Source organism: Chiloscyllium punctatum, chromosome 5, assembly GCF_047496795.1.
Source record: "Chiloscyllium punctatum isolate Juve2018m chromosome 5, sChiPun1.3, whole genome shotgun sequence".
Lineage (NCBI taxonomy): Eukaryota > Metazoa > Chordata > Chondrichthyes > Orectolobiformes > Hemiscylliidae > Chiloscyllium > Chiloscyllium punctatum.
The window spans coordinates 13,795,858-13,807,600 of record NC_092743.1 but is presented as its reverse complement, the minus strand read 5'-3'; positions in this window follow the sequence as shown (position 1 = coordinate 13,807,600).

The following is an 11,743-nucleotide window of genomic DNA, read 5'->3' as shown; positions in this document are numbered from 1 at the left end:
GGAATTTATCTGGGTACATTTGTTGAAAGCCTTAATGAATTAATTGCTGATATGGCAGTGAGTGAAAATCCTGTCATAGAGTCACAGTACAGTGTGGCACATAAGAACCAATTTGACACTGAATTTCATCTGCTGCTTGTCTCCACACTCCTTAGCCTGCCTCTCTTCTTAAAGTTTATTGCAACTTTCCTCACAGTTCTCTTTTGCAAAAGTTTCATGTCACTTGCAAATTAATTCCATGACTTCCCTCAGCAACCCTACGTTATATATTATCCTAATCAAGTGGCTGACTTAATTTCGATTCCACCAGTGATTTCAATACCTCCTCTTTTACCTCATCCCATCCAACAATCACCTTGTTTGCCATTGCTTTGTCAAAGTCTTCTTTCTTGGCAAACATGGCAGTGAGGCACTTGTGTAGAATCTCAGGCATGCCTTCTGCCTTCACCAATATATCTCCATTTTGTCCTTTCCTTTTCATTCTTTCATACGATGTGAGCATCACTGGCAAGGTCAGAACTTGAGAAGTTGCTGGTGTGCTGCCTTGTTGAACCATTTGTGGTGTGCGTAAACACACAGTCCTGTTAGGGAGGGAGGTACAGAATTATGGGACCCAGTGGCAATGAATCAACAGCAATAAAGGTTTTCTTTTTTAATTCAGTATGGGTGCTGAGTCAGCACTTATTGCTCATTCCCAGCGTCCCTTGAGAAGGTGGTGGTGAGCTGCCTTCTTGAACTGCTGCAGTCAATGCAGAGGCACACAAACAATGCCGTAAGGAAGGGAAGTCCGAAAGGCTGCTCCAACAGCATGAAAGGAATGGTGATGTATTTCCAAGTCAGGATGGTGAGTGACTCAGAGAGAAGCATGCAAGTGGTCCCTTGTCCTTTAAGTGGACTTAGCTGACCACAATACTCCTCTGTCAGCCCATTTACTGTTCAAAAAAAAATATATATTATATATAAAATACGTTATTATGACATTAGATTGAAGTAGTTTCAGTGACTTGCTAGCTATAAGGCACTCTATATTTATGATAGCATTCTAAAAGTCATCAAACACTCCCTTATACTAGTCTCCTTATGTGAATCTTTCCATGGTAACATGTATGAGTATCACGTCCATGAAATGAGAGATTGTTACAGTTAACCCTTTAAGATATACTCTAACAGACTCTGTAATACTAGGAGCTGTTTTGCGTTTTGTTTTATCTTGGCCACCAGTTGGTTCCCATACTGCTCTTTGCCTTTTTATTTCCTTTCTCACTTTCCTCGTACTGTTTGTATTCAGTCTGATTCTCCACTGCAAGATCAAACTTCCCTTCTGTTCCACTCTACTGTTCATGACCATTCAGAGAACCTTAAATTTGCTTCCTCATCCCACCTTCTCTTTCTGACCACCATTTAGCTCCACTCTGTGTGTGCCTGCTGGTCTTTGTTCATCTGCAGCGGACCGTTCCTTGCATGGCTGAACTGAACCCTCCTCCACTTGACCACTTCTATTTGAAAGGTCTCCTCATCTTTGTCCTTAACTAATGTAAACCTTTTTCAAACAGTGGTCACTATTCCTCAGATGCTCCCCAAACTGGTGACATGACAATTTCTACTTAATTCACTTCATTCCCCAGGGTTACATCCAGCAGTAGCCTTCTTACCCATCAGACGCGATATTGATTCTCCCAAAATGTCTTATCCTTCGGTCATGGAAAGGGATCATATGAATATATAAATACTACAGTCTGTATTATCATTAGGAAGCAGAGGGATGATGACCGAGTGGGGTAGCTACTGGTGTATTAATCCAGAGCCCTGAATAATATTCTGCAGTCCTGAATTCAGATCCAACCATGTATCAATAAAGCTGTGGATTTATGGTTCTAACAATAATTGTGAAACAATTGGCAGGAAAAATCCTTCTGATTTGCTAATGGCTTTTAGAGAAGGAAGCTGCTAAAATTAGGAATGGGCAATAATGTCATATCATAGAATCCCTATGGTGTAGAAAGAGGCCACTTGACCCATCAGGTCCACACCAACTCTCTGAAGAGCGTCTCACCCAGATCCGTATTTACCAAGGCTAGTCCACCTGGCCTACACATCTTTAGACACTACAGGACAATTTAGCACAGCCAATCCATCTAACCTGCATGAATTTGGATTGTAGGAGGAAAGCAGAGTGCCCCTTGGAAGCCCACACAAACATTGAGAGAACATGCAAAATCCACATAGACAGTCTCCCAAATCAGGAATTGAACCTGGGTCCCTGGCGTTGTGAGGCAGCAGTGTTAACCACTGAGACACCTTGCTGCAAAATTGTGATTGATGACTGGCAACATTTGCCAACCTCAAAGAACACGTACAATCCTTTCCAACTCTCTTTCAGACAAACAAAAGAGATTACTGGACTCATTGCTATTGAGCTGAATCACTGCCTCACCACAATATTCGTGTTGTTTAAATCTCTGTCTGTTACTAGTCCATTGCTTTGCACCTCTCAATAATTTGCTTATAAATCCACTCCTCTATTGCCCATTGATGGTCTATAAAACGCATCAAGTAATGTAAAAGCTCCTTTATTGTTCCTCAGCTGCAGCCAAATAGAATCTGTCCGGGAACATCCTTGGACATTTTTTCTTCCTAGTGCTGTTGTATTTTCCTTCATCAACATGTCAACTCATCCTCCCTTTTCAGTTCTGCCTGTTTTTTCTCAGTACTTTGTACCCAAGAAGATTAAGCAGGCAATTTTCCTTTTCCGAATCAGATCCCAGTCAGTGCCACGTTGTGTTCCCACGTGGCCATTTACATCTGCAGCTCACCAACCTTATTAACCACACTTTATGCCTTTACACAGAGGCATTCCATTCCAATGCTAATTTAGATTTTTAAGCCAACTAATTACCTTTGTGTTTTTGCTGCTCCCACGCAACTCAGTATCGTTTCAAGCAGTAACTTTCCCTCCCAGTTCTCTGTGACGCTTGTTCTTAATAAATAATTTTTAATACTGGATCTCAGCACCCAGTAGCCAGGTCCATCAGTTTAATCCTTTTCCACAGCACGAGTGAGACTGCCGGCAAAGATTTGACTGCCAGTTCTGAAGAAGAGCCACAATGGACCTGAAATGTTAACTCTGCTTCTCTCTCCATAGATGTTGCCAGGTTTTGAGTTTGTTTGGGTCCCACCTATGCTCAGGTTCAGCACTTTGGACAGGGCCACCCTGCCCCAGAATGGATCCCAATGTCCCGGTAGTCTGAAGGCTTTGCTCCTGTGCTAGGTTTATCAGTCCACAATACTCGATCACATTCTCCTCCTCCTGCTCTCATTAGCACACAGCATTGGAGACAATCCAGAAGTAATTATAATGAGGGTCCTTTTCCCATCCCCTCCTCACAGCTTCCTCTCATACCAGGGCAAATGATGCAACATCTTCTCTCTTTCTCCTGGGTTCCTCGGGGAGGTGATGGCCTAGTGGCATTATTGTTGGACTGTTTACCCATTGGCCCAGATATTGTCTCGGTGCCCCAGGTTTGAATCCCACCGTGGCAGATTGTGGAATTTGAATTCAACAAAAGAAATTCTGGAATTGGGAGTCCTAATGATGGCCATGAATCCATTGCTGATTGCTGGAAAAGCCCATCTGATTCGTTAATGCCCTTTAAAGAAGGAAACTGCCATCCTTACCTCGTCAGGCAGTCATGTGACTCCAGACCCACAGCAATGTGGTTGACTCTTAGCTGCCCTCTGGGCAATTAGGAATGTGCAATAAATGCTGGCCCAGCCAGAAATGCCCTCATCCTATCAATGAATATATTAAAGAAATACACACTCCTCATGGAAAACAATTATTTCAGTGCACTTTCTTCAATTAGCTTCCCGCATTTCCTGCTCACATTGGCGAGCCCAAAACATCAACTGATCACTTTTCATCCATAGCATGGCTCTGAGCTATGAGTTACCGATCACTTTAATTCTTAGCTCAACTTATTCTGAACTCTCTGTCCTTGGCCTACCACACCCGACTTATAGAGTCATACAGTGTAGAAAGGGCCATTTGGCCCATTGAATCTGCACTATTCCAATGCAGGACAATAGCTTGAGGAGCAGTATCATAGTTTCCTGGATGACCATACTTGGTACCTTGTGGTATTTGTCACCTCTGCCAATGTGTAGTAGTGGGTAAGGGCTGTTTGAGGCAGTTTGCCTTCACTTTGTCTTGGGCTTATGAAGTGATTAGTGGTAGAGGATACACCACTATAGAGTATCTATGGGAGAGGTTCTGTTCTTAGACAATAAGAAGGTTTATTGCATGACAGCAATAAGTACTTAGCATTAGTCCCCATTTGGCAGGGTCCTCACTCACAACTCCCATCAGGAATAATGACTGGAAAATATCTATTCCTCTCAATTACTCCATTTGGAGAGATACCCGCTTTGTGGCAATACACCTCCATTGGAGGTGAGACCAAAGCATAGAGGGGGAAAGTCAGAAAGTTTACAAAAACTGGTGGAAATATTCTCCATACCAAAGAGCCTTCAGATGGGAAAGAATCAGAAAAATATGGCAAAAGAATCAAATCTTGACTATGTGAATGAGCAGTGTGATAAACCTGAGCTCATTGATCATTTTAAGCCAAAGCTCTCCAAAAGTGTACAACAGATTGCAGAGTTTATTGATAAATTAGAACAGTCCATGTCAATGATAGAGATGGTGCTGAGTGAACATGTTTCAGTAAAGTGATTGATATTTCACTGTTAAACAACGACCTAAGGTAAAATGATCAATAATTCAAGGACAAGTCCCAAAAGAAGATATTGCCTGGTCTCGCCATCCAGGAAAGTCTAGAGAAGAGATTGCCATTTCCAGTTAGAAACAGGTCATCTGATGTAACAAGGAGAAAAGGACATTTTCTTTAACACAGCTGTCTTCACAAAATTAAAGGTCCTCCAATAAGTTAATAAACCAATATCAACATTGACAATGATCCATAGCAGTGTTGCAGCATAGAAAGAGGCCACTCAGTCCATCATGCCTGCATTAGCTCTTCAAATGATCATTACCCAATCCCTATCCCCTTTTTCCCCAATATCCTCTCCTGTTTCTCTCCAAATAGTCAGCCAATACCCAATGAACTGTTGGATCAGTCATGTGCTCTAGCAGCGAGTCAATGGGATTGGAGGAAGGGGCGCCATAAGAACTACTGACATCAAAAGGCAAAGGCTATAAGGACTGCTGACACAAGCAAATGCTGATACAGGCAAAGGTTGATGCGAGCAAAAGACAAAGGAAGACTATCTGACCCTGACTCATACATCCACAGTGAAAAAACGGGTTGTGGATGTTAGTTGGCCAAGCGGGTCAATACCAGGTTGCTGTGGCAAAGTCCAGCCAATTATGAATGTGCACATTGGATGATATGGTCAGTCATGCTAATGATCATATAAATGTCAATGAGAATTGGAATTTTGGCAGTGTCAACTCCGGAGAACAACCAACACATCAAGAGGCGTGCCCTTTGAATGAGCCGAATTGATGGACCCATGCAAGACGAAGGGACTGTGACTGGCTAACACAGTCCCTCCTCGGTAACTGGTAGTATATTTCTATACAACATACGAGCAGATTTGGGAAGGGTTAAATAAAGTAGAAAACCCAAAGATCTGTTGTGCGAGTGTTAATTGCTGATATCCATGGGACTGTCTAGGGTGAGGGTCTAACAGAACAACAATCTTGTTTAGGGCTCTTTTGTGACAAAATGGTAGTGTCCCTAATTCTGAGCTAGGAGACCTGCGTTCAAGTTCCACCTGTTCCAGAGGCGTGTAATAACATCTCTGAACAGGTTGATTAGAAAACCAGGTTAAATAAAAAATAACTTGTGCAAAGGGCATCCGTGAGATAAAGGATGCTTCAGAAGAGAAATGAAATAAAGATTGGAATCAAAGTCAGTAGTCCTCAAGCCAAAAGCGTATCAATCTTCCTAATCCAGAGTGAACACATTGTAGGATTATTGCGCAACCCTGACATTGTTTGCATTTATGAAGGGAGGTGGGGTGAGGAGAAGATGGAGTAGTAAATGTGATATAGTTCTCAACATGATTGCATAATGAATTAATGGAAGTAAGGCTTCTGGGGGAAGGGGAGGGAATCCATTGTTCAATTGCACTCAGAGAGAGATTGAGGGACATGGTTTGGGAAGGGAGGGTCCACACTCTCTGACCTTTCTGCTGACACGTCTCCATCATTTCCCTTGCCTCTTCAACAACTTTCCTGCCTTCATTCACCTGTACGTTGTGCAATCCTGGGACTCATGTGGGTGAGGAACTAGCAACGGCTACCCTCTCACCCAACAGCATTGCCAATGAATAGCTACTGTACACTTAAGTCCTTGATTGACAGTTAGTTTATCAGGTCTTCCCAAGAAGAGGTGATGTAGGACTCCAAGTGGCCTTTCTGCTAGCAAGTGAGACCCCAGTCACTTCCATTAAATACTGCCCATGGAGTAATTTACTGCACGGAAAGAGACCATTCACTCCAATGAATCTATGTCAGCTCTCACTCAAAATTTTACATTGATAGCCTTTCATTCTTGCAACACCAGCTCAGGAGAAGTGACCAACTTTGATCACATTATCGAAACCTGTGGGATAGTCTTGTGCACTTCGAGTAAATATCACCTCAGTCTCCTTTGCTCCAAGGAGAACCAGCCCATCTTTTCCAATGTAGCCTTGTAACTCAATCCCCTTGCCCATCCCCAGAACCATTCCTGTCCGTCTCCTCTGCGCACTGATAACTTTTGTAAACTGTGAAAACCAAAACTGGAAATAATACTCTAGCCAGTGCACAATCAGAGTTCTAGAAAGGTTCATTGCATCATCTGTTTTTGTACTCTACTGCTGTCTTTATGAATCCCAAGGTCCCATCTGCTTTGCTGATTGTTCTTTCATTAAATCCTGCCACAGTCAAGTATTGATATTTATGTGTTCCCAATCCTCCCTGCTCCTACACAATCTTTCAAACTATGTCATTGAGTCTATATCTTAAAAATGTGTTGCTGGAAAAGCGCGGCAGGTCAGGCAGCCTCAAAGGAGAAGGAGAATCGACGTTTCGGGCATCATCCCTTCTGCCAATATGCTTCAACTTAGACTACTCTGTCTTCAATTCTTTCTGTCACGTTGTTACCCATTCTGCTGGTCTATCTATGTTCAGTTGCAGGCAATTCACATCATCCTTATTGGCTCCCGGACCTCAAGTTTGCTGTCATCGTCAACCAATTTCAAAACTTCCTACCTTACCCTGAGATGCAAGTCATTTATATGAGGTAAGAAAAGCTCCTGTCCCAGCACTAACTCCTAGAGAATATCACTTTTAATCATCCTCCAACTTGGAAGACACCCAGCTGACATGAATTGCTACTTTCTGCCTTTGAGTCAGTCCTTACCATCCAGTTGCACATTTGTGGCCCTTCCAATTCGATGAGCGTTGAGTTTATTCAACAGGTTTTTAAAAGGTATCTTGTCAAACATTTTCTGAAAATCCATATCAACGACATCTGCCACATTCCCTCCATCAAACATCTCACTAACTTCATCAAAAATTCCACTTGAATTCACCAAGTATGACCTGTCTTTTACAAATCTGTGCTAACTCTCCTGAATTAACTCAAACTTTGAATGACTTAGTTTTCCCCCTGTATTTTTTTTAAACCGCTAGAAATCGGAGCCATCTCTGATGCCAGACAGGGCCTTTTCTTGGCTAAGGGTGTCACATTTGCCAATCTCCAATCTCCTGACACTTCCCCCGTAATTAAGGAGGTGTGGAAATCTTCTCTGACACAAAGTGTGACAGTAATTATAACAAGTGGACAGAAAGAAATGAAATAATTCTCACCACAGGGGATTTCTGCAGCAAGAAAGTTCATCAGAGAGGCTGCCAACTTGACACAGTTTTAAGAAAAAGTAAGAGCTCAAGCATTTTGAAGTGAAATTTGTCTCAGGCTTTTTCTTTGGATATAAAATGCCTGTATATTTCTTTCCATCTGAAAATAAAGACTTGTAATCAAAGAGCACTTTAATAATGCTTCATAATGTCCTCTCAAAATGGAGTTGACACTGTGTCACATAGGGATTTTGAAATACATGATCAATATCACAGAATCCTTATTATGTGGAAGCAGGTCATTTGGCCCATCCTAACCTTCCGAAAGCATCCCACCCAGATGCACCACTGTCCTGTAACCCTACATTTCCCATGGCTAATCCACCTATCCTGTACATCCCTAGACATTATGGATAATTTAGCATGGTCAATCCACCTAACCTGCACTTCCTTGTACTTTGGCAGGAAACTGAAGCACCCGAAGGAAAGCCACGCAGACACAGGGAGTGTGTGAAAACTCCACGCAGACAATTGCTTGAGGCTGGAATCACACCAGGGTCCCTAGTGCTGTGAGGCAGCAGTGCTAATCTCTGAGCCACCAAACTACCTATCAATGAATTGGCTTTTAAGGAACAGTTTAAAGGAAGTGGGTAAGAGATAGAGAAGCATCCAGGCACCAAAAGACCTTGCCACCAATACTGGAGTGATAAATATTGAAGTCCTCAACATTGACTGCAGACCTCCTGGAGTCTCATAGCATCAGGTCAGACTTGGGCAAGGAAACATCCTGCTGGCTATCATGTACTGCCCACTCCGGCTGACAGCTGATGCATCAATGCTCCTTCATGTTGAGCACTGAGGGTAGAAAGTGCACAGAATGTGGCGGATTTCAGTGCCCATCACCAAAAGTTCTGTTGTCCTGCCACATCTAGTTATGAATGGTGGTGGACAATTAAACAAATCATTGGGATAAAATTCACCCTTTACCTTCTGTGAAAATGTAACATTTAAGAATGCAGAGCTCCAAGAGTAGTTATGCAGTAGAATTCAATTCTAAAATGCAGTAGGGATGGAGCTATAAGGATGTTCTAAATGAGTCACTTAGATCAGTTCAAGGCTCACTGAACAGCAGCGTGGTAGAGACTGTGTGGTAAAGATTTCTTGGCTGAAGTTAAAAGCAGGAGAAAGTGAGGCGCATTGATTTTTACACTGCTGAAGCTAAACACCAGCTCGCGGACACCTCCTCCTACTGCCCCCTTGACCATGACCCCACCTCCCACCACCAAACCATCATCTCCCAGACCATCCATAACCTCATCACCTCAGGGGATCTCCCATCCACCGCCTCCAACCTCATAGTCCCATAACCCCGCACCGCCCGTTTCTACCCCCTGCCCAAAATCCACAAACCTGACTGTCCCGGCCGATCCATTGTCTTAGCCTGCTCCTGCCCCACCGAACTCATCTCTGCATACCTCGACACGGTCCTGTCCCCCTTAGTCCAAGAACTCCCCACCTATATTCGGGACACCACCCATGCCCTCCATCTCCTCCATGATTTTCGCTTCCCCGGCCCTCAACGCTTTATCTTCACCATGGACATCCAGTCCCTATACACCTCCATCCCCCATCACAAAGGCCTCAAAGCCCTCCGCTTCTTCCTTTCCCGCCGAACCAACCAGTACCCTTCCACTGACACCCTCCTTCGACTGACTGAACTGGTCCTCACTCTGAACAACTTCTCTTTCCAATCCTCCCACTTCCTCCAAACCAAAGGAGTAGCCATGGGCACCCGCATGGGCCCCAGCTATGCCTGCCTCTTCGTCAGATATGTGGAACAGTCCATCTTCCGCAGCTACACTGGCACCACTCCCCACCTTTTCCTCCGCTACATCGATGACTGTATTGGCGCTGCCTCGTGCTCCCACAAGGAGGTTGAACAGTTCATCCACTTTACCAACACCTTCCACCCCAACCTCAAATTTACCTGGACCATCTCAGACTCCTCCCTCCCCACCTAGACCTCTCCATTTCTATCTCGGGCGACCGACTCAACAAGGACATTTACTCTAAACTGACCGACTCCCACGGCTACCTAGATTACACCTCCTCCCACCCTGCCCCCTGTATAAACGCCATCCCATATTCCCAATTCCTTTGCCTCCGCCGCATCTGCTCCCAGGAGGACCAATTCCAATACCGAACAACCCAGATGGCCTCCTTCTGCAAAGACCGCAATTTCCCTTCAGACGTGGTTTACGATGCTCTCCACTGCATCTCCTCCACTTCCCGCTCCTCCGCCCTTGAACCCCACCCCTCCAATTGCCACCAGGACAGAACCCCACTGATCTTCACTTACCACCCCACCAACCTCCAGATACATTGTATCATTCTTCGTCATTTCCGCCACCTCCAAACAGACCCCATCACCAAGGATATATTTCCCTCCCCTCCCCTATCAGCGTTCCAGAAAGACCACTCCCTCTGTGACTCCCTCGTCAGGTCCACACCCCCCACCAACCCAACCTCCACTCTTGGCACCTTCCCCTACAACCACAAGAAGTGCAAAACCTGTGCCCACACCTCCCTCCTTACTTCCCTCCAAGGCCCCAAGGGATCCTTCCATATCCATCACAAATTCACCTGCACCTCCACACACATCATTTACTGCATCCGCTACACCTGATGTGGCCTCCTATACATTGGGGATACAGGCCGCCTACTTGCGGAGCGTTTCAGAGAACACCTCTGGGATACCCGCACCAACCAACCCAACTGTCCCGTGGCTGAACACTTTAACTCCCCCATCCACTTTGCCAAGGACATGCAGGTCCTTGGCCTCCTCTATCGCCAGACCATGGCAACACAACGCCTGGAGGAAGAGCGCCTCATCTTCCGTCTAGGAACCCTCCAACCACAAGGGATGAATGCAGATTTCTCCAGCTTCATCATTTCCCCTCCCCCCCACCTTATCTCATTCCCAACCTTCGGACTCAGCACCACTTTCTTGACCTGCAATCTTCTTCCCGACCTCTCCGCCCCTACCCCCTCTCCGGCCTATCACCCTCACCTTAACCTCCTTCCACCTATCGCATTCCCAACGCCCCTCCCCCAAGTCCCTCCTCCCTACCTTTTATCTTAGCCTGCTTGGCACACCTTCCTCATTCCTGAAGAAGGGCTTATGCCCGAAACGTCGATTCTCCTGCTCCTTGGATGCTGCCTGACCTGCTGCGCTTTTCCAGCAACACATTTTTCAGCTCTGAAATTAAAAGCAGCTGACTAGCTGTGTGTAATCAAGAGCATATTAATATAGAAAATTTATGACAGAGCAAGAGGCCATTCTGCCCATTGTATCTGCATTGGCAAAATAAACATGCCATGTATTCAAATCTGGAAAAAGTGAGGACTGCAGATGCTGGAAACCAGAGTTTAGATCAGAGTGGTGCTGGAAAAGCACAGCAGGTCAGGCAGCATCCGAGGAGCAGCATCTGCCCCCACCAACGCCACTCACCTGCATTCTGCCGACACGCCCCTCACAGATCCCGCTGTCACCATCCCCACCCCCCAGAACCCTGAGGGGAACACCACCCCTGCTCATGACTCCACCCCCACTCCCAGCTCCACACCTACACCAGGTCCTAGCTCCCAGCCCTGCTAGGTTTTCACCATCCCCCAGACCTTCCCCTCACTGAGGACGAACGATCAGTCCTCAGCAAAGGCCTTAACTTTATCCCTTCCGTCCATGCATCAATGAATTTAATATGGATCATGACGTAATAAAATGAACGGCTTTTGCCTGAACCGTCGATTTTCCTGCTCCTCGGAGGCTGCCTGACCTGCTGTGCTTTTCCAGCACCACTCCGATCTAAAAACAGC